Below are 21678 nucleotides of genomic sequence, written 5' to 3'. Positions count from 1 at the left end.
CGGTATTCCGTATGGGAAATGTCTGAAAAAGCATTGATTTATTTTGGAATCTGGCTCTTCCTTTCACAGCACCAAACAAAGGGAATGGACTATGAAAGCAATTGGCAACTTTGTTTTATAGTTTAGTGCTTCCTTCAATCGCACTACAGAAATTGCATAGAAAAGTGGGCAGCAATGCAGTCAATCTATTCCTCATTTAACCTGTGTCCTCAGTCTTACATGTATTCCACCTCTTCTCTGTGCATACAAAGTATGTGTTTGTTTGAAGCACTTCATTTTTGTGCAATGCATAATCTATTTACTTTCTACTAAAATACGCTGCCCACGTACCAGATGTACGAACCCTAGTTGCAGGTGCAAGCAGGCTGGTCTGAGAAACCAGGCCATTTGCGAACACAAAATAGCTTTTTCTGATGTATTAAATCGAAGGTACATGAAAGGGGTGTTTGGTTGTACCTTCAAATACCAAATTGTAGTGGTATGCAGAAATGTTTTTTCACCGTAATTTGGCCCAAAACAATCATACTTCACCACCATATCAGTGATTGTGGTAATCAATCCACAAAGATAAGTAGTCTCGTAAAAACCTCTTCCCCTTTGAGAATGTTTCAAAACAAACATTTTAATTACAGATATTGGTCCTATGGACCACTGCCTATTCAAATAAAATAACAATTAAACATATACATTTTGTTTTTTAAATGATCCTGTTTTCCTTTAATTAATAATATTAAGAACTACTTCTCCTTTTCCACAGTTTCAAGCTCGTACTTTGTGGCCCAACTGAGCTTGAGCCTCTCACTCTTTCATGGTGTACTGATATATTGTCATTCTGATCTTTGAAAACAGTTGGGGATATAGCTCAGTGGTAGAGCATTTAACTGCAGATCAAGAGGTCCCTGGTTCAAATCCGGGTGTCCCCTAAACCTATTTTGGTTTTGGTGTTTGTAGCTGGGATCTTTCATAAAGTCCCTATGGATCACCATTGACAGAGTCAGTGTTCAGTTGGATCTTATACTTTATTAGCATTACAGTGTCACTGCTCAAAACCTGGGAATAAATGCATTTTTACACAGGGCGTGGGAACTTTCTGAAACATCATTGATTTATTTTGGAATCCGGCTCTTCCTTTCACATCTTCAAGCAAAGAGAATCACTATGAAAACAATTGAAAACTTTGTTATACAGTTTGGTGCTTCCTTGTAGCGCACTAAAGAAATGGCATAGTATACTCGGCAGCGCTGCAGTCAATCTTTTTCTCATTTAACCTGTGTCCTCAGTCTTACATATATTCCTCCTCTCCTCTGTGCATACAAAATATGTGTTTGTTTAAAGCACTTCATTCTTGTACAACGTAGAAACTATTTAATTTCTCCTTAAAACCTCTGCCTACGTGCAAAATGTATGAACCCTCGTTGCAGATGAAAAAAGGCTGGCTCGAAGACTCAGGCCATTTTCGAACACAAAATGGCCTTTTCTGATATATTAAATTGATGGTACTTGAAAGGGACGTTTGGGTGTACCTTCCAAATACCAAATTGCAGTGGTATGTAGAAATGTTTTTCGTCCATCATTTGGCCCAAAACAATCATACTTCACCACCATCTCGGTGATTGTGGTAACCAATCCGCGAAAGGATAAGGCGTCCCGTAAAAACCTCTTCCCCTTTGAGAATGTTTCAAAACAAGCATTTTATGTACAGGCATTGGTCCTATGGACCACTGCCTGTTCAAATAAAATAACAATGAAACATATAAATATTTTTTTTAAACGATCCCGTTTTCCTTCAATAAATAATATTAAGAACTACTTCTCCTGTTCCACAGTTTCAAGCTTGTACTTTCCGGCCCAACTGAGCATGATGCTCACACTCTTTCATGAGGTACTGATATATTTTCATTCCGACTCTCACAAACAGGTGGGGATATAGCTCAGTGGTAGAGCATTTGACTGCAGATCAAGAGGTCCCTGGTTCAAATCCAGGTGTCCCCTTGGCCTGTTTTGGTTCTTGTGTTTGTAGCTGGGACTTTTCATAAAACCCCTTTGGATCATCATTGACAGAGTCAGTGTTCGCTTGGATCTTACACTTTAACAGCATTACAATGTCACTGCTCAAAACCTGAGAGTAAATGCATTTTTATACAGGGCTCGGTATTCCGTATGGGAAATGTCTGAAAAAGCATTGATTTATTTTGGAATCTGGCTCTTCCTTTCACAGCACCAAACAAAGGGAATGGACTATGAAAGCAATTGGCAACTTTGTTTTACAGTTTAGTGCTTCCTTCAATCGCACTACAGAAATTGCATAGAAAAGTGGGCAGCAATGCAGTCAATCTATTCCTCATTTAACCTGTGTCCTCAGTCTTACATGTATTCCACCTCTTCTCTGTGCATACAAAGTATGTGTTTGTTTGAAGCACTTCATTTTTGTGCAATGCATAATCTATTTAGTTTCTACTAAAATACGCTGCCCACGTACAAGATGTACGAACCCTAGTTGCAGGTGCAAGCAGGCTGGTCTGAGAAACCAGGCCATTTGCGAACACAAAATAGCTTTTTCTGATGTATTAAATCGAAGGTACATGAAAGGGGTGTTTGGTTGTACCTTCAAATACCAAATTGTAGTGGTATGCAGAAATGTTTTTTCACCGTAATTTGGCCCAAAACAATCATACTTCACCACCATATCAGTGATTGTGGTAATCATTCCACAAAGATAAGTAGTCTCGTAAAAACCTGTTCCTCTTTGAGAATGTTTCAAAACAAACATTTTAATTACAGATATTGGTCCTATGGACCACTGCCTATTCAAATAAAATAACAATTAAATATATACATTTTGTTTTTTAAATGATCCTGTTTTCCTTTAATTAATAATATTAAGAACTACTTCTCCTTTTCCACAGTTTCAAGCTCGTACTTTGTGGCCCAACTGAGCTTGAGCCTCTCACTCTTTCATGATGTACTGATATATTGTCATTCTGATCTTTGAAAACAGTTGGGGATATACCTCAGTGGTAGAGCATTTGACTGCAGATCAAGAGGTCCCTGGTTCAAATCTGGGTGTCCCCTAAACCTATTCTGGTTTTGGTGTTTGTAGCTGGGATCTTTCATAAAGTCCCTATGGATCACCATTGACAGAGTCAGTGTTCAGTTGGATCTTATACTTTATTAGCATTACAGTGTCACTGCTCAAAACCTGGGAATAAATGCATTTTTACACAGAGCGTGGGAACTTTCTGAAACATCATTGATTTATTTTGGAATCCGGCTCTTCCTTTCACAGCTTCAAGCAAAGAGAATCACTATGAAAACAATTGAAAACTTTGTTATACAGTTTGGTGCTTCCTTGTAGCGCACTAAAGAAATGGCATAGTATACTCGGCAGCGCTGCAGTCAATCTATTTCTCATTTAACCTGTGTCCTCAGTCTTACATATATTCCTCCTCTCCTCTGTGCATACAAAATATGTGTTTGTTTAAAGCACTTCATTCTTGTGCAACGTAGAAACTATTTAATTTCTCCTTAAAACCTCTGCCTACGTGCAAAATGTATGAACCCTCGTTGCAGATGAAAAAAGGCTGGCTCGAAGACTCAGGCCATTTTCGAACACAAAATGGCCTTTTCTGATATATTAAATTGATGGTACTTGAAAGGGACGTTTGGGTGTACCTTCCAAATACCAAATTGCAGTGGTATGTAGAAATGTTTTTCGTCCATCATTTGGCCCAAAACAATCATACTTCACCACCATCTCGGTGATTGTGGTAACCAATCCGCGAAAGGATAAGGCGTCCCGTAAAAACCTCTTCCCCTTTGAGAATGTTTCAAAACAAGCATTTTATGTACAGGCATTGGTCCTATGGACCACTGCCTGTTCAAATAAAATAACAATGAAACATATAAATATTTTTTTTAAACGATCCCGTTTTCCTTCAATAAATAATATTAAGAACTACTTCTCCTGTTCCACAGTTTCAAGCTTGTACTTTCCGGCCCAACTGAGCATGATGCTCACACTCTTTCATGAGGTACTGATATATTTTCATTCCGACTCTCTCAAAAAGGTGGGGATATAGCTCAGTGGTAGAGCATTTGACTGCATATCAAGAGGTCCCTGGTTCAAATCCAGGTGTCCCCTTGGCCTGTTTTGGTTCTTGTGTTTGTAGCTGGGACTTTTCATAAAACCCCTTTGGATCATCATTGACAGAGTCAGTGTTCGCTTGGATCTTACACTTTAACAGCATTACAATGTCACTGCTCAAAACCTGAGAGTAAATGCATTTTTATACAGGGCTCGGTATTCCGTATGGGAAATGTCTGAAAAAGCATTGATTTATTTTGGAATCTGGCTCTTCCTTTCACAGCACCAAACAAAGGGAATGGACTATGAAAGCAATTGGCAACTTTGTTTTACAGTTTAGTGCTTCCTTCAATCGCACTACAGAAATTGCATAGAAAAGTGGGCAGCAATGCAGTCAATCTATTCCTCATTTAACCTGTGTCCTCAGTCTTACATGTATTCCACCTCTTCTCTGTGCATACAAAGTATGTGTTTGTTTGAAGCACTTCATTTTTGTGCAATGCATAATCTATTTACTTTCTACTAAAATACGCTGCCCACGTACAAGATGTACGAACCCTAGTTGCAGGTGCAAGCAGGCTGGTCTGAGAAACCAGGCCATTTGCGAACACAAAATAGCTTTTTCTGATGTATTAAATCGAAGGTACATGAAAGGGGTGTTTGGTTGTACCTTCAAATACCAAATTGTAGTGGTATGCAGAAATGTTTTTCACCGTAATTTGGTCCAAAACAATCATACTTCACCACCATATCAGTGATTGTGGTAATCAATCCACAAAGATAAGTAGTCTCGTAAAAACCGCTTCCCCTTTGAGAATGTTTCAAAACAAACATTTTAATTACAGATATTGGTCCTATGGACCACTGCCTATTCAAATAAAATAACAATTAAACATATACATTTTGTTTTTTAAATGATCCTGTTTTCCTTTAATTAATAATATTAAGAACTACTTCTCCTTTTCCACAGTTTCAAGCTCGTACTTTGTGGCCCAACTGAGCTTGAGCCTCTCACTCTTTCATGATGTACTGATATATTGTCATTCTGATCTTTGAAAACAGTTGGGGATATAGCTCAGTGGTAGAGCATTTGACTGCAGATCAAGAGGTCCCTGGTTCAAATCCGGGTGTCCCCTAAACCTATTTTGGTTTTGGTGTTTGTAGCTGGGATCTTTCATAAAGTCCCTATGGATCACCATTGACAGAGTCAGTGTTCAGTTGGATCTTATACTTTATTAGCATTACAGTGTCACTGCTCAAAACCTGGGAATAAATGCATTTTTACACAGGGCGTGGGAACTTTCTGAAACATCATTGATTTATTTTGGAATCCGGCTCTTCCTTTCACATCTTCAAGCAAAGAGAATCACTATGAAAACAATTGAAAACTTTGTTATACAGTTTGGTGCTTCCTTGTAGCGCACTAAAGAAATGGCATAGTATACTCGGCAGCGCTGCAGTCAATCTTTTTCTCATTTAACCTGTGTCCTCAGTCTTACATATATTCCTCCTCTCCTCTGTGCATACAAAATATGTGTTTGTTTAAAGCACTTCATTCTTGTACAACGTAGAAACTATTTAATTTCTCCTTAAAACCTCTGCCTACGTGCAAAATGTATGAACCCTCGTTGCAGATGAAAAAAGGCTGGCTCGAAGACTCAGGCCATTTTCGAACACAAAATGGCCTTTTCTGATATATTAAATTGATGGTACTTGAAAGGGACGTTTGGGTGTACCTTCCAAATACCAAATTGCAGTGGTATGTAGAAATGTTTTTCGTCCATCATTTGGCCCAAAACAATCATACTTCACCACCATCTCGGTGATTGTGGTAACCAATCCGCGAAAGGATAAGGCGTCCCGTAAAAACCTCTTCCCCTTTGAGAATGTTTCAAAACAAGCATTTTATGTACAGGCATTGGTCCTATGGACCACTGCCTGTTCAAATAAAATAACAATGAAACATATAAATATTTTTTTTAAACGATCCCGTTTTCCTTCAATAAATAATATTAAGAACTACTTCTCCTGTTCCACAGTTTCAAGCTTGTACTTTCCGGCCCAACTGAGCATGATGCTCACACTCTTTCATGAGGTACTGATATATTTTCATTCCGACTCTCACAAACAGGTGGGGATATAGCTCAGTGGTAGAGCATTTGACTGCAGATCAAGAGGTCCCTGGTTCAAATCCAGGTGTCCCCTTGGCCTGTTTTGGTTCTTGTGTTTGTAGCTGGGACTTTTCATAAAACCCCTTTGGATCATCATTGACAGAGTCAGTGTTCGCTTGGATCTTACACTTTAACAGCATTACAATGTCACTGCTCAAAACCTGAGAGTAAATGCATTTTTATACAGGGCTCGGTATTCCGTATGGGAAATGTCTGAAAAAGCATTGATTTATTTTGGAATCTGGCTCTTCCTTTCACAGCACCAAACAAAGGGAATGGACTATGAAAGCAATTGGCAACTTTGTTTTACAGTTTAGTGCTTCCTTCAATCGCACTACAGAAATTGCATAGAAAAGTGGGCAGCAATGCAGTCAATCTATTCCTCATTTAACCTGTGTCCTCAGTCTTACATGTATTCCACCTCTTCTCTGTGCATACAAAGTATGTGTTTGTTTGAAGCACTTCATTTTTGTGCAATGCATAATCTATTTAGTTTCTACTAAAATACGCTGCCCACGTACAAGATGTACGAACCCTAGTTGCAGGTGCAAGCAGGCTGGTCTGAGAAACCAGGCCATTTGCGAACACAAAATAGCTTTTTCTGATGTATTAAATCGAAGGTACATGAAAGGGGTGTTTGGTTGTACCTTCAAATACCAAATTGTAGTGGTATGCAGAAATGTTTTTTCACCGTAATTTGGCCCAAAACAATCATACTTCACCACCATATCAGTGATTGTGGTAATCATTCCACAAAGATAAGTAGTCTCGTAAAAACCTGTTCCTCTTTGAGAATGTTTCAAAACAAACATTTTAATTACAGATATTGGTCCTATGGACCACTGCCTATTCAAATAAAATAACAATTAAATATATACATTTTGTTTTTTAAATGATCCTGTTTTCCTTTAATTAATAATATTAAGAACTACTTCTCCTTTTCCACAGTTTCAAGCTCGTACTTTGTGGCCCAACTGAGCTTGAGCCTCTCACTCTTTCATGATGTACTGATATATTGTCATTCTGATCTTTGAAAACAGTTGGGGATATACCTCAGTGGTAGAGCATTTGACTGCAGATCAAGAGGTCCCTGGTTCAAATCTGGGTGTCCCCTAAACCTATTCTGGTTTTGGTGTTTGTAGCTGGGATCTTTCATAAAGTCCCTATGGATCACCATTGACAGAGTCAGTGTTCAGTTGGATCTTATACTTTATTAGCATTACAGTGTCACTGCTCAAAACCTGGGAATAAATGCATTTTTACACAGAGCGTGGGAACTTTCTGAAACATCATTGATTTATTTTGGAATCCGGCTCTTCCTTTCACAGCTTCAAGCAAAGAGAATCACTATGAAAACAATTGAAAACTTTGTTATACAGTTTGGTGCTTCCTTGTAGCGCACTAAAGAAATGGCATAGTATACTCGGCAGCGCTGCAGTCAATCTATTTCTCATTTAACCTGTGTCCTCAGTCTTACATATATTCCTCCTCTCCTCTGTGCATACAAAATATGTGTTTGTTTAAAGCACTTCATTCTTGTGCAACGTAGAAACTATTTAATTTCTCCTTAAAACCTCTGCCTACGTGCAAAATGTATGAACCCTCGTTGCAGATGAAAAAAGGCTGGCTCGAAGACTCAGGCCATTTTCGAACACAAAATGGCCTTTTCTGATATATTAAATTGATGGTACTTGAAAGGGACGTTTGGGTGTACCTTCCAAATACCAAATTGCAGTGGTATGTAGAAATGTTTTTCGTCCATCATTTGGCCCAAAACAATCATACTTCACCACCATCTCGGTGATTGTGGTAACCAATCCGCGAAAGGATAAGGCGTCCCGTAAAAACCTCTTCCCCTTTGAGAATGTTTCAAAACAAGCATTTTATGTACAGGCATTGGTCCTATGGACCACTGCCTGTTCAAATAAAATAACAATGAAACATATAAATATTTTTTTTAAACGATCCCGTTTTCCTTCAATAAATAATATTAAGAACTACTTCTCCTGTTCCACAGTTTCAAGCTCGTACTTTCCGGCCCAACTGAGCATGATGCTCACACTCTTTCATGAGGTACTGATATATTTTCATTCCGACTCTCTCAAAAAGGTGGGGATATAGCTCAGTGGTAGAGCATTTGACTGCATATCAAGAGGTCCCTGGTTCAAATCCAGGTGTCCCCTTGGCCTGTTTTGGTTCTTGTGTTTGTAGCTGGGACTTTTCATAAAACCCCTTTGGATCATCATTGACAGAGTCAGTGTTCGCTTGGATCTTACACTTTAACAGCATTACAATGTCACTGCTCAAAACCTGAGAGTAAATGCATTTTTATACAGGGCTCGGTATTCCGTATGGGAAATGTCTGAAAAAGCATTGATTTATTTTGGAATCTGGCTCTTCCTTTCACAGCACCAAACAAAGGGAATGGACTATGAAAGCAATTGGCAACTTTGTTTTACAGTTTAGTGCTTCCTTCAATCGCACTACAGAAATTGCATAGAAAAGTGGGCAGCAATGCAGTCAATCTATTCCTCGTTTAACCTGTGTCCTCAGTCTTACATGTATTCCACCTCTTCTCTGTGCATACAAAGTATGTGTTTGTTTGAAGCACTTCATTTTTGTGCAATGCATAATCTATTTACTTTCTACTAAAATACGCTGCCCACGTACAAGATGTACGAACCCTAGTTGCAGGTGCAAGCAGGCTGGTCTGAGAAACCAGGCCATTTGCGAACACAAAATAGCTTTTTCTGATGTATTAAATCGAAGGTACATGAAAGGGGTGTTTGGTTGTACCTTCAAATACCAAATTGTAGTGGTATGCAGAAATGTTTTTCACCGTAATTTGGTCCAAAACAATCATACTTCACCACCATATCAGTGATTGTGGTAATCAATCCACAAAGATAAGTAGTCTCGTAAAAACCGCTTCCCCTTTGAGAATGTTTCAAAACAAACATTTTAATTACAGATATTGGTCCTATGGACCACTGCCTATTCAAATAAAATAACAATTAAACATATACATTTTGTTTTTTAAATGATCCTGTTTTCCTTTAATTAATAATATTAAGAACTACTTCTCCTTTTCCACAGTTTCAAGCTCGTACTTTGTGGCCCAACTGAGCTTGAGCCTCTCACTTTTTCATGATGTACTGATATATTGTCATTCTGATCTTTGAAAAAAGTTGGGGATATAGCTCAGTGGTAGAGCATTTGACTGCAGATCAAGAGGTCCCTGGTTCAAATCTGGGTGTCCCCTAAACCTATTTTGGTTTTGGTGTTTGTAGCTGGGATCTTTCATAAAGTCCCTATGGATCACCATTGACAGAGTCAGTGTTCAGTTGGATCTTATACTTTATTAGCATTACAGTGTCACTGCTCAAAACCTGGGAATAAATGCATTTTTACACAGAGCGTGGGAACTTTCTGAAACATCATTGATTTATTTTGGAATCCGGCTCTTCCTTTCACAGCTTCAAGCAAAGAGAATCACTATGAAAACAATTGAAAACTTTGTTATACAGTTTGGTGCTTCCTTGTAGCGCACTAAAGAAATGGCATAGTATACTCAGCAGCGCTGCAGTCAATCTATTTCTCATTTAACCTGTGTCCTCAGTCTTACATATATTCCTCCTCTCCTCTGTGCATACAAAATATGTGTTTGTTTAAAGCACTTCATTCTTGTGCAACGTAGAAACTATTTAATTTCTCCTTAAAACCTCTGCCTACGTGCAAAATGTATGAACCCTCGTTGCAGATGAAAAAAGGCTGGCTCGAAGACTCAGGCCATTTTCGAACACAAAATGGCCTTTTCTGATATATTAAATTGATGGTACTTGAAAGGGACGTTTGGGTGTACCTTCCAAATACCAAATTGCAGTGGTATGTAGAAATGTTTTTCGTCCATCATTTGGCCCAAAACAATCATACTTCACCACCATCTCGGTGATTGTGGTAACCAATCCGCGAAAGGATAAGGCGTCCCGTAAAAACCTCTTCCCCTTTGAGAATGTTTCAAAACAAGCATTTTATGTACAGGCATTGGTCCTATGGACCACTGCCTGTTCAAATAAAATAACAATGAAACATATAAATATTTTTTTTAAACGATCCCGTTTTCCTTCAATAAATAATATTAAGAACTACTTCTCCTGTTCCACAGTTTCAAGCTTGTACTTTCCGGCCCAACTGAGCATGATGCTCACACTCTTTCATGAGGTACTGATATATTTTCATTCCGACTCTCTCAAAAAGGTGGGGATATAGCTCAGTGGTAGAGCATTTGACTGCATATCAAGAGGTCCCTGGTTCAAATCCAGGTGTCCCCTTGGCCTGTTTTGGTTCTTGTGTTTGTTGCTGGGACTTTTCATAAAACCCCTTTGGATCATCATTGACAGAGTCAGTGTTCGCTTGGATCTTACACTTTAACAGCATTACAATGTCACTGCTCAAAACCTGAGAGTAAATGCATTTTTATACAGGGCTCGGTATTCCGTATGGGAAATGTCTGAAAAAGCATTGATTTATTTTGGAATCTGGCTCTTCCTTTCAGAGCACCAAACAAAGGGAATGGACTATGAAAGCAATTGGCAACTTTGTTTTACAGTTTAGTGCTTCCTTCAATCGCACTACAGAAATTGCATAGAAAAGTGGGCAGCAATGCAGTCAATCTATTCCTCATTTAACCTGTGTCCTCAGTCTTACATGTATTCCACCTCTTCTCTGTGCATACAAAGTATGTGTTTGTTTGAAGCACTTCATTTTTGTGCAATGCATAATCTATTTACTTTCTACTAAAATACGCTGCCCACGTACAAGATGTACGAACCCTAGTTGCAGGTGCAAGCAGGCTGGTCTGAGAAACCAGGCCATTTGCGAACACAAAATAGCTTTTTCTGATGTATTAAATCGAAGGTACATGAAAGGGGTGTTTGGTTGTACCTTCAAATACCAAATTGTAGTGGTATGCAGAAATGTTTTTCACCGTAATTTGGTCCAAAACAATCATACTTCACCACCATATCAGTGATTGTGGTAATCAATCCACAAAGATAAGTAGTCTCGTAAAAACCGCTTCCCCTTTGAGAATGTTTCAAAACAAACATTTTAATTAAAGATATTGGTCCTATGGACCACTGCCTATTCAAATAAAATAACAATTAAACATATACATTTTGTTTTTTAAATGATCCTGTTTTCCTTTAATTAATAATATTAAGAACTACTCCTTTTCCACAGTTTCAAGCTCGTACTTTGTGGCCCAACTGAGCTTGAGCCTCTCACTTTTTCATGATGTACTGATATATTGTCATTCTGATCTTTGAAAAAAGTTGGGGATATAGCTCAGTGGTAGAGCATTTGACTGCAGATCAAGAGGTCCCTGGTTCAAATCCGGGTGTCCCCTAAACCTATTTTGGTTTTGGTGTTTGTAGCTGGGATCTTTCATAAAGTCCCTATGGATCACCATTGACAGAGTCAGTGTTCAGTTGGATCTTATACTTTATTAGCATTACAGTGTCACTGCTCAAAACCTGGGAATAAATGCATTTTTACACAGGGCGTGGGAACTTTCTGAAACATCATTGATTTATTTTGGAATCCGGCTCTTCCTTTCACAGCTTCAAACAAAGAGAATGACTATGAAAACAATTGAAAACTTTGATATACAGTTTGGTGCTTTCTTGTAGCGCACTAAAGAAATGGCATAGTATACTCGGCAGCGCTGCAGTCAATCTATTTCTCATTTAACATGTGTCCTCAGTCTTACATATATTCCTCCTCTCCTCTGTGCATACAAAATATGTGTTTGTTTAAAGCACTTCATTCTTGTGCAACGTAGAAACTATTTAATTTCTCCTTAAAACCTCTGCCTACGTGCAAAATGTATGAACCATCGTTGCAGATGAAAAAAGGCTGGCTCGAAGACTCAGGCCATTTTCGAACACAAAATGGCCTTTTCTGATATATTAAATTGATGGTACTTGAAAGGGACGTTTGGGTGTACCTTCCAAATACCAAATTGCAGTGGTATGTAGAAATGTTTTTCGTCCATCATTTGGCCCAAAACAATCATACTTCACCACCATCTCGGTGATTGTGGTAACCAATCCGCGAAAGGATAAGGCGTCCCGTAAAAACCTCTTCCCCTTTGAGAATGTTTCAAAACAAGCATTTTATGTACAGGCATTGGTCCTATGGACCACTGCCTGTTCAAATAAAATAACAATGAAACATATAAATATTTTTTTTAAACGATCCCGTTTTCCTTCAATAAATAATATTAAGAACTACTTCTCCTGTTCCACAGTTTCAAGCTTGTACTTTCCGGCCCAACTGAGCATGATGCTCACACTCTTTCATGAGGTACTGATATATTTTCATTCCGACTTACACAAACAGGTGGGGATATAGCTCAGTGGTAGAGCATTTGACTGCAGATCAAGAGGTCCCTGGTTCAAATCCAGGTGTCCCCTTGGCCTGTTTTGGTTCTTGTGTTTGTAGCTGGGACTTTTCATAAAACCCCTTTGGATTATCATTGACAGAGTCAGTGTTCGCTTGGATCTTACACTTTAATAGCATTACAATGTCACTGCTCAAAACCTGAGAGTAAATGCATTTTTATACAGCGCTCGGTATTTCGTATGGAAAATGTCTGAAAAAGCATTGATTTATTTTGGAATCTGGCTCTTCCTTTCACAGCACCAAACAAAGGGAATGGACTATGAAAGCAATTGGCAACTTTGTTTTACAGTTCAGTGCTTCCTTCAATCGCACTACAGAAATTGCATAGAAAAGTGGGCAGCAATGCAGTCAATCTATTCCTCATTTAACCTGTGTCCTCAGTCTTACATGTATTCCACCTCTTCTCTGTGCATACAAAGTATGTGTTTGTTTGAAGCACTTCATTTTTGTGCAATGCATAATCTATTTACTTTCTACTAAAATACGCTGCCCACGTACAAGATGTACGAACCCTAGTTGCAGGTGCAAGCAGGCTGGTCTGAGAAACCAGGCCATTTGCGAACACAAAATAGCTTTTTCTGATGTATTAAATCGAAGGTACATGAAAGGGGTGTTTGGTTGTACCTTCAAATACCAAATTGTAGTGGTATGCAGAAATGTTTTTTCACCGTAATTTGGCCCAAAACAATCATACTTCACCACCATATCAGTGATTGTGGTAATCATTCCACAAAGATAAGTAGTCTCGTAAAAACCTGTTCCTCTTTGAGAATGTTTCAAAACAAACATTTTAATTACAGATATTGGTCCTATGGACCACTGCCTATTCAAATAAAATAACAATTAAACATATACATTTTGTTTTTTAAATGATCCTGTTTTCCTTTAATTAATAATATTAAGAACTACTTCTCCTTTTCCACAGTTTCAAGCTCGTACTTTGTGGCCCAACTGAGCTTGAGCCTCTCACTCTTTCATGATGTACTGTTATATTGTCATTCTGATCTTTATAAACAGTTGGGGATATAGCTCAGTGGTAGAGCATTTGACTGCAGATCAAGAGGTCCCTGGTTTAAATCCGGGTGTCCCCTAAACCTATTTTGGTTCTGGTGTTTGTAGCTAGGATCTTTCATAAAGTCCCTTTGGATCACCATTGACAGAGTCAGCGTTCAGTTGGATCTTATACTTTATTAGCATTACAGTGTCACTGCTCAAAACCTGGGAATAAATGCATTTTTACACAGGGCGTGGGAACTTTCTGAAACATCATTGATTTATTTTGGAATCCGGCTCTTCCTTTCACAGCTTCAAACAAAGAGAATGACTATGAAAACAATTGAAAACTTTGTTATACAGTTTGGTGCTTTCTTGTAGCGCACTAAAGAAATGGCATAGTATACTCGGCAGCGCTGCAGTCAATCTATTTCTCATTTAACATGTGTCCTCAGTCTTACATATATTCCTCCTCTCCTCTGTGCATACAAAATATGTGTTTGTTTAAAGCACTTCATTCTTGTGCAACGTAGAAACTATTTAATTTCTCCTTAAAACCTCTGCCTACGTGCAAAATGTATGAACCCTCGTTGCAGATGAAAAAAGGCTGGCTCGAAGACTCAGGTCATTTTCGAACACAAAATGGCCTTTTCTGATATATTAAATTGATGGTACTTGAAAGGGACATTTGGGTGTACCTTCCAAATACCAAATTGCAGTGGTATGTAGAAATGTTTTTCGTCCATCATTTGGCCCAAAACAATCATACTTCACCATCATCTCGGTGATTGTGGTAACCAATCCGCGAAAGGATAAGGCGTCCCGTAAAAACCTCTTCCCCTTTGAGAATGTTTCAAAACAAGCATTTTATGTACAGGCATTGGTCCTATGGACCACTGCCTGTTCAAATAAAATAACAATGAAACATATAAATATTTTTTTTAAATGATCCCGTTTTCCTTCAATAAATAATATTAAGAACTACTTCTCCTGTTCCACAGTTTCAAGCTTGTACTTTCCGGCCCAACTGAGCATGATGCTCACACTCTTTCATGAGGTACTGATATATTTTCATTCCGACTCTCACAAACAGGTGGGGATATAGCTCAGTGGTAGAGCATTTGACTGCAGATCAAGAGGTCCCTGGTTCAAATCCAGGTGTCCCCTTGGCCTGTTTTGGTTCTTGTGTTTGTAGCTGGGACTTTTCATAAAACCCCTTTGGATCATCATTGACAGAGTCAGTGTTCGCTTGGATCTTACACTTTAACAGCATTACAATGTCACTGCTCAAAACCTGAGAGTAAATGCATTTTTATACAGGGCTCGGTATTCCGTATGGCAAATGTCTGAAAAAGCATTGATTTATTTTGGAATCTGGCTCTTCCTTTCACAGCACCAAACAAAGGGAATGGACTATGAAAGCAATTGGCAACTTTGTTTTACAGTTTAGTGCTTCCTTCAATCGCACTACAGAAATTGCATAGAAAAGTGGGCAGCAATGCAGTCAATCTATTCCTCATTTAACCTGTGTCCTCAGTCTTACATGTATTCCACCTCTTCTCTGTGCATACAAAGTATGTGTTTGTTTGAAGCACTTCATTTTTGTGCAATGCATAATCTATTTACTTTCTACTAAAATACGCTGCCCACGTACAAGATGTACGAACCCTAGTTGCAGGTGCAAGCAGGCTGGTCTGAGAAACCAGGCCATTTGCGAACACACAATAGCTTTTTCTGATGTATTAAATCGAAGGTACATGAAAGGGGTGTTTGGTTGTACCTTCAAATACCAAATTGTAGTGGTATGCAGAAATGTTTTTTCACCGTAATTTGGCCCAAAACAATCATACTTCACCACCATATCAGTGATTGTGGTAATCATTCCACAAAGATAAGTAGTCTCGTAAAAACCTGTTCCTCTTTGAGAATGTTTCAAAACAAACATTTTAATTACAGATATTGGTCCTATGGACCACTGCCTATTCAAATAAAATAACAATTAAACATATACATTTTGTTTTTTAAATGATCCTGTTTTTCTTTAATTAATAATATTAAGAACTACTTCTCCTTTTCCACAGTTTCAAGCTCGTACTTTGTGGCCCAACTGAGCTTGAGCCTCTCACTCTTTCATGATGTACTGATATATTGTCATTCTGATCTTTGAAAACAGTTGGGGATATAGCTCAGTGGTAGAGCATTTGACTGCAGATCAAGAGGTCCCTGGTTCAACTCCGGGTGTCCCCTAAACCTATTTTGGTTTTGGTGTTTGTAGCTGGGATCTTTCATAAAGTCCCTATGGATCACCATTGACAGAGTCAGTGTTCAGTTGGATCTTATACTTTATTAGCATTACAGTGTCACTGCTCAAAACCTGGGAATAAATGCATTTTTACACAGGGCGTGGGAACTTTCTGAAACATCATTGATTTATTTTGGAATCCGGCTCTTCCTTTCACAGCTTCAAGCAAAGAGAATCACTATGAAAACAATTGAAAACTTTGTTATACAGTTTGGTGCTTCCTTGTAGCGCACTAAAGAAATGGCATAGTATACTCGGCAGCGCTGCAGTCAATCTATTTCTCATTTAACCTGTGTCCTCAGTCTTCCATATATTCCTCCTCTCCTCTGTGCATACAAAATATGTGTTTGTTTAAAGCACTTCATTCTTGTGCAACGTAGAAACTATTTAATTTCTCCTTAAAACCTCTGCCTACGTGCAAAATGTATGAACCCTCGTTGCAGATGAAAAAAGGCTGGCTCGAAGACTCAGGCCATTTTCGAACACAAAATGGCCTTTTCTGATATATTAAATTGATGGTACTTGAAAGGGACGTTTGGGTGTACCTTCCAAATACCAAATTGCAGTGGTATGTAGAAATGTTTTTCGTCCATCATTTGGCCCAAAACAATCATACTTCACCACCATCTCGGTGATTGTGGTAACCAATCCGCGAAAGGATAAGGCGTCCCGTAAAAACCTCTTCCCCTTTGAGAATGTTTCAAAACAAGCATTTTATGTACAGGCATTGGTCCTATGGACCACTGCCTGTTCAAATAAAATAACAATGAAACATATAAATATTTTTTTTAAACGATCCCGTTTTCCTTCAATAAATAATATTAAGAACTACTTCTCCTGTTCCACAGTTTCAAGCTTGTACTTTCCGGCCCAACTGAGCATTATGCTCACACTCTTTCATGAGGTACTGATATATTTTCATTCCGACTCACACAAACAGGTGGGGATATAGCTCAGTGGTAGAGCATTTGACTGCAGATCAAGAGGTCCCTGGTTCAAATCCAGGTGTCCCCTTAGCCTGTTTTGGTTCTTGTGTTTGTAGCTGGGACTTTTCATAAAACCCCTTTGGATCATCATTGACAGAGTCAGTGTTCGCTTGGATCTTACACTTTAACAGCATTACAATGTCACTGCTCAAAACCTGAGAGTAAATGCATTTTTATAAAGGGCTCGGTATTCCGTATGGGAAATGTCTGAAAAAGCATTGATTTATTTTGGAATCTGGCTCTTCCTTTCACAGCACCAAACAAAGGGAATGGACTATGAAAGCAATTGACAACTTTGTTTTACAGTTTAGTGCTTCCTTCAATCGCACTACAGAAATTGCATAGAAAAGTGGGCAGCAATGCAGTCAATCTATTCCTCATTTAACCTGTGTCCTCAGTCTTACATGTATTCCACCTCTTCTCTGTGCATACAAAGTATGTGTTTGTTTGAAGCACTTCATTTTTGTGCAATGCATAATCTATTTACTTTCTACTAAAATACGCTGCCCACGTACAAGATGTACGAACCCTAGTTGCAGGTGCAAGCAGGCTGGTCTGAGAAACCAGGCCATTTGCGAACACAAAATAGCTTTTTCTGATGTATTAAATCGAAGGTACATGAAAGGGGTGTTTGGTTGTACCTTCAAATACCAAATTGTAGTGGTATGCAGAAATGTTTATTCACCGTAATTTGGCCCAAAACAATCATACTTCACCACCATATCAGTGATTGTGGTAATCAATCCACAAAGATAAGTAGTCTCGTAAAAACCTCTTCCCCTTTGAGAATGTTTCAAAACAAACATTTTAATTACAGATATTGGTCCTATGGACCACTGCCTATTCAAATAAAATAACAATTTAACATATACATTTTGTTTTTGAAATGATCCTGTTTTCCTTTAATTAATAATATTAAGAACTACTTCTCCTTTTCCACAGTTTCAAGCTCGTACTTTGTGGCCCAACTGAGCTTGAGCCTCTCACTCTTTCATGATGTACTGATATATTGTCATTCTGATCTTTGAAAACAGTTGGGGATATAGCTCAGTGGTAGAGCATTTGACTGCAGATCAAGAGGTCCCTGGTTCAAATCTGGGTGTCCCCTAAACCTATTTTGGTTTTGGTGTTTGTTGCTGGGATCTTTCATAAAGTCCCTATGGATCACCATTGACAGAGTCAGTGTTCAGTTGGATCTTATACTTTATTAACATTACAGTGTCACTGCTCAAAACCTGGGAATAAATGCATTTTTACACAGGGCATGGGAACTTTCTGAAACATCATTGATTTATTTTGGAATCCGGCTCTTCCTTTCACAGCTTCAAGCAAAGAGAATCACTATGAAAACAATTGAAAACTTTGTTATACAGTTTGGTGCTTCCTTGTAGCGCACTAAAGAAATGGCATAGTATACTCGGCAGCGCTGCAGTCAATCTTTTTCTCATTTAACCTGTGTCCTCAGTCTTACATATATTCCTCCTCTCCTCTGTGCATACAAAATATGTGTTTGTTTAAAGCACTTCATTCTTGTGCAACGTAGAAACTATTTAATTTCTCCTTAAAACCTCTGCCTACGTGCAAAATGTATGAACCCTCGTTGCAGATGAAAAAAGGCTGGCTCGAAGACTCAGGCCATTTTCGAACACAAAATGGCCTTTTCTGATATATTAAATTGATGGTAATTGAAAGGGACGTTTGGGTGTACCTTCCAAATACCAAATTGCAGTGGTATGTAGAAATGTTTTTCGTCCATCATTTGGCCCAAAACAATCATACTTCACCACCATCTCGGTGATTGTGGTAACCAATCCGCGAAAGGATAAGGCGTCCCGTAAAAACCTCTTCCCCTTTGAGAATGTTTCAAAACAAGCATTTTATGTACAGGCATTGGTCCTATGGACCACTGCCTGTTCAAATAAAATAACAATGAAACATATAAATATTTTTTTTAAACGATCCCGTTTTCCTTCAATAAATAATATTAAGAACTACTTCTCCTGTTCCACAGTTTCAAGCTTGTACTTTCCGGCCCAACTGAGCATGATGCTCACACTCTTTCATGAGGTACTGATATATTTTCATTCCGACTCTCACAAACAGGTGGGGATATAGCTCAGTGGTAGAGCATTTGACTGCAGATCAAGAGGTCCCTGGTTCAAATCCAGGTGTCCCCTTGGCCTGTTTTGGTTCTTGTGTTTGTAGCTGGGACTTTTCATAAAACCCCTTTGGATCATCATTGACAGAGTCAGTGTTCGCTTGGATCTTACACTTTAACAGCATTACAATGTCACTGCTCAAAACCTGAGAGTAAATGCATTTTTATACAGGGCTCAGTATTCCGTATGGGAAATGTCTGAAAAAGCATTGATTTATTTTGGAATCTGGCTCTTCCTTTCACAGCACCAAACAAAGGGAATGGACTATGAAAGCAATTGGCAACTTTGTTTTACAGTTCAGTGCTTCCTTCAATCGCACTACAGAAATTGCATAGAAAAGTGGGCAGCAATGCAGTCAATCTATTCCTCATTTAACCTGTGTCCTCAGTCTTACATGTATTCCACCTCTTCTCTGTGCATACAAAGTATGTGTTTGTTTGAAGCACTTCATTTTTGTGCAATGCATAATCTATTTACTTTCTACTAAAATACGCTGCCCACGTACAAGATGTACGAACCCTAGTTGCAGGTGCAAGCAGGCTGGTCTGAGAAACCAGGCCATTTGCGAACACAAAATAGCTTTTTCTGATGTATTAAATCGAAGGTACATGAAAGGGGTGTTTGGTTGTACCTTCAAATACCAAATTGTAGTGGTATGCAGAAATGTTTTTTCACCGTAATTTGGCCCAAAACAATCATACTTCACCACCATATCAGTGATTGTGGTAATCATTCCACAAAGATAAGTAGTCTCGTAAAAACCTGTTCCTCTTTGAGAATGTTTCAAAACAAACATTTTAATTACAGATATTGGTCCTATGGACCACTGCCTATTCAAATAAAATAACAATTAAACATATACATTTTGTTTTTTAAATGATCCTGTTTTCCTTTAATTAATAATATTAAGAACTACTTCTCCTTTTCCACAGTTTCAAGCTCGTACTTTGTGGCCCAACTGAGCTTGAGCCTCTCACTCTTTCATGATGTACTGATATATTGTCATTCTGATTTTTGAAAACAGTTGGGGATATAGCTCAGTGGTAGAGCATTTGACTGCAGATCAAGAGGTCCCTGGTTCAACTCCGGGTGTCCCCTAAACCTATTTTGGTTTTGGTGTTTGTAGCTGGGATCTTTCATAAAGTCCCTATGGATCACCATTGACAGAGTCAGTGTTCAGTTGGATCTTATACTTTATTAGCATTACAGTGTCACTGCTCAAAACCTGGGAATAAATGCATTTTTACACAGGGCGTGGGAACTTTCTGAAACATCATTGATTTATTTTGGAATCCGGCTCTTCCTTTCACAGCTTCAAGCAAAGAGAATCACTATGAAAACAATTGAAAACTTTGTTATACAGTTTGGTGCTTCCTTGTAGCGCACTAAAGAAATGGCATAGTATACTCGGCAGCGCTGCAGTCAATCTATTTCTCATTTAACCTGTGTCCTCAGTCTTACATATATTCCTCCTCTCCTCTGTGCATACAAAATATGTGTTTGTTTAAAGCACTTCATTCTTGTGCAACGTAGAAACTATTTAATTTCTCCTTAAAACCTCTGCCTACGTGCAAAATGTATGAACCCTCGTTGCAGATGAAAAAAGGCTGGCTCGAAGACTCAGGCCATTTTCGAACACAAAATGGCCTTTTCTGATATATTAAATTGATGGTACTTGAAAGGGACGTTTGGGTGTACCTTCCAAATACCAAATTGCAGTGGTATGTAGAAATGTTTTTCGTCCATCATTTGGCCCAAAACAATCATACTTCACCACCATCTCGGTGATTGTGGTAACCAATCCGCGAAAGGATAAGGCGTCCCGTAAAAACCTCTTCCCCTTTGAGAATGTTTCAAAACAAGCATTTTATGTACAGGCATTGGTCCTATGGACCACTGCCTGTTCAAATAAAATAACAATGAAACATATAAATATTTTTTTTAAACGATCCCGTTTTCCTTCAATAAATAATATTAAGAACTACTTCTCCTGTTCCACAGTTTCAAGCTTGTACTTTCCGGCCCAACTGAGCATTATGCTCACACTCTTTCATGAGGTACTGATATATTTTCATCCCGACTCACACAAACAGGTGGGGATATAGCTCAGTGGTAGAGCATTTGACTGCAGATCAAGAGGTCCCTGGTTCAAATACAGGTGTCCCCTTCGCCTGTTTTGGTTCTTGTGTTTGTAGCTGGGACTTTTCATAAAACCCCTTTGGATCATCATTGACAGAGTCAGTGTTCGCTTGGATCTTACACTTTAATAGCATTACAATGTCACTGCTCAAAACCTGAGAGTAAATGCATTTTTATACAGGGCTCGGTATTTCGTATGGGAAATGTCTGAAAAAGCATTGATTTATTTTGGAATCTGGCTCTTCCTTTCACAGCACCAAACAAAGGGAATGGACTATGAAAGCAATTGACAACTTTGTTTTACAGTTTGGTGCTTCCTTCGATCGCACTACAGAAATTGCATAGAAAAGTGGGCAGAAATGCAGTCAATCTATTCCTC

The 21678-nt window shown here is 38.6% G+C and overlaps 17 non-coding genes across 17 annotated transcripts; all 17 read left to right on the top strand.

The window, feature by feature from the left end:
* Window positions 1-851: 851 nt before the first annotated feature.
* Window positions 852-923, top strand: TRNAC-GCA (transfer RNA cysteine (anticodon GCA)). The gene has a single exon. It is a non-coding gene; the product is annotated as a tRNA-Cys (tRNA).
* A 997-nt stretch (window positions 924-1920) lies between these two features.
* TRNAC-GCA (transfer RNA cysteine (anticodon GCA)) lies at window positions 1921-1992 on the top strand. The gene has a single exon. It is a non-coding gene; the product is annotated as a tRNA-Cys (tRNA).
* A 2077-nt stretch (window positions 1993-4069) lies between these two features.
* TRNAC-GCA (transfer RNA cysteine (anticodon GCA)) lies at window positions 4070-4141 on the top strand. The gene has a single exon. It is a non-coding gene; the product is annotated as a tRNA-Cys (tRNA).
* A 1007-nt stretch (window positions 4142-5148) lies between these two features.
* TRNAC-GCA (transfer RNA cysteine (anticodon GCA)) lies at window positions 5149-5220 on the top strand. Its single transcript has one exon. It is a non-coding gene; the product is annotated as a tRNA-Cys (tRNA).
* A 997-nt stretch (window positions 5221-6217) lies between these two features.
* On the top strand, window positions 6218-6289 carry TRNAC-GCA (transfer RNA cysteine (anticodon GCA)). The gene has a single exon. It is a non-coding gene; the product is annotated as a tRNA-Cys (tRNA).
* Window positions 6290-8366: 2077 nt separating this feature from the next.
* On the top strand, window positions 8367-8438 carry TRNAC-GCA (transfer RNA cysteine (anticodon GCA)). The gene has a single exon. It is a non-coding gene; the product is annotated as a tRNA-Cys (tRNA).
* Window positions 8439-9445: 1007 nt separating this feature from the next.
* Window positions 9446-9517, top strand: TRNAC-GCA (transfer RNA cysteine (anticodon GCA)). The gene has a single exon. It is a non-coding gene; the product is annotated as a tRNA-Cys (tRNA).
* A 997-nt stretch (window positions 9518-10514) lies between these two features.
* Window positions 10515-10586, top strand: TRNAC-GCA (transfer RNA cysteine (anticodon GCA)). The gene has a single exon. It is a non-coding gene; the product is annotated as a tRNA-Cys (tRNA).
* Window positions 10587-11590: 1004 nt separating this feature from the next.
* TRNAC-GCA (transfer RNA cysteine (anticodon GCA)) lies at window positions 11591-11662 on the top strand. The gene has a single exon. It is a non-coding gene; the product is annotated as a tRNA-Cys (tRNA).
* A 997-nt stretch (window positions 11663-12659) lies between these two features.
* TRNAC-GCA (transfer RNA cysteine (anticodon GCA)) lies at window positions 12660-12731 on the top strand. Its single transcript has one exon. It is a non-coding gene; the product is annotated as a tRNA-Cys (tRNA).
* A 1008-nt stretch (window positions 12732-13739) lies between these two features.
* On the top strand, window positions 13740-13811 carry TRNAC-GCA (transfer RNA cysteine (anticodon GCA)). The gene has a single exon. It is a non-coding gene; the product is annotated as a tRNA-Cys (tRNA).
* Window positions 13812-14808: 997 nt separating this feature from the next.
* TRNAC-GCA (transfer RNA cysteine (anticodon GCA)) lies at window positions 14809-14880 on the top strand. Its single transcript has one exon. It is a non-coding gene; the product is annotated as a tRNA-Cys (tRNA).
* Window positions 14881-15888: 1008 nt separating this feature from the next.
* Window positions 15889-15960, top strand: TRNAC-GCA (transfer RNA cysteine (anticodon GCA)). The gene has a single exon. It is a non-coding gene; the product is annotated as a tRNA-Cys (tRNA).
* A 997-nt stretch (window positions 15961-16957) lies between these two features.
* Window positions 16958-17029, top strand: TRNAC-GCA (transfer RNA cysteine (anticodon GCA)). The gene has a single exon. It is a non-coding gene; the product is annotated as a tRNA-Cys (tRNA).
* A 1008-nt stretch (window positions 17030-18037) lies between these two features.
* TRNAC-GCA (transfer RNA cysteine (anticodon GCA)) lies at window positions 18038-18109 on the top strand. Its single transcript has one exon. It is a non-coding gene; the product is annotated as a tRNA-Cys (tRNA).
* Window positions 18110-19106: 997 nt separating this feature from the next.
* Window positions 19107-19178, top strand: TRNAC-GCA (transfer RNA cysteine (anticodon GCA)). The gene has a single exon. It is a non-coding gene; the product is annotated as a tRNA-Cys (tRNA).
* A 1008-nt stretch (window positions 19179-20186) lies between these two features.
* Window positions 20187-20258, top strand: TRNAC-GCA (transfer RNA cysteine (anticodon GCA)). The gene has a single exon. It is a non-coding gene; the product is annotated as a tRNA-Cys (tRNA).
* Window positions 20259-21678: the final 1420 nt, after the last annotated feature.

This window comes from Triturus cristatus, chromosome 4_1, assembly GCF_964204655.1.
Source record: "Triturus cristatus chromosome 4_1, aTriCri1.1, whole genome shotgun sequence".
In the NCBI taxonomy this organism is placed as follows: Eukaryota; Metazoa; Chordata; class Amphibia; order Caudata; family Salamandridae; genus Triturus; species Triturus cristatus.
The sequence above is the reverse complement of the archived record's forward strand: the minus strand, read 5'-3'. Positions and strand labels throughout refer to the sequence as shown.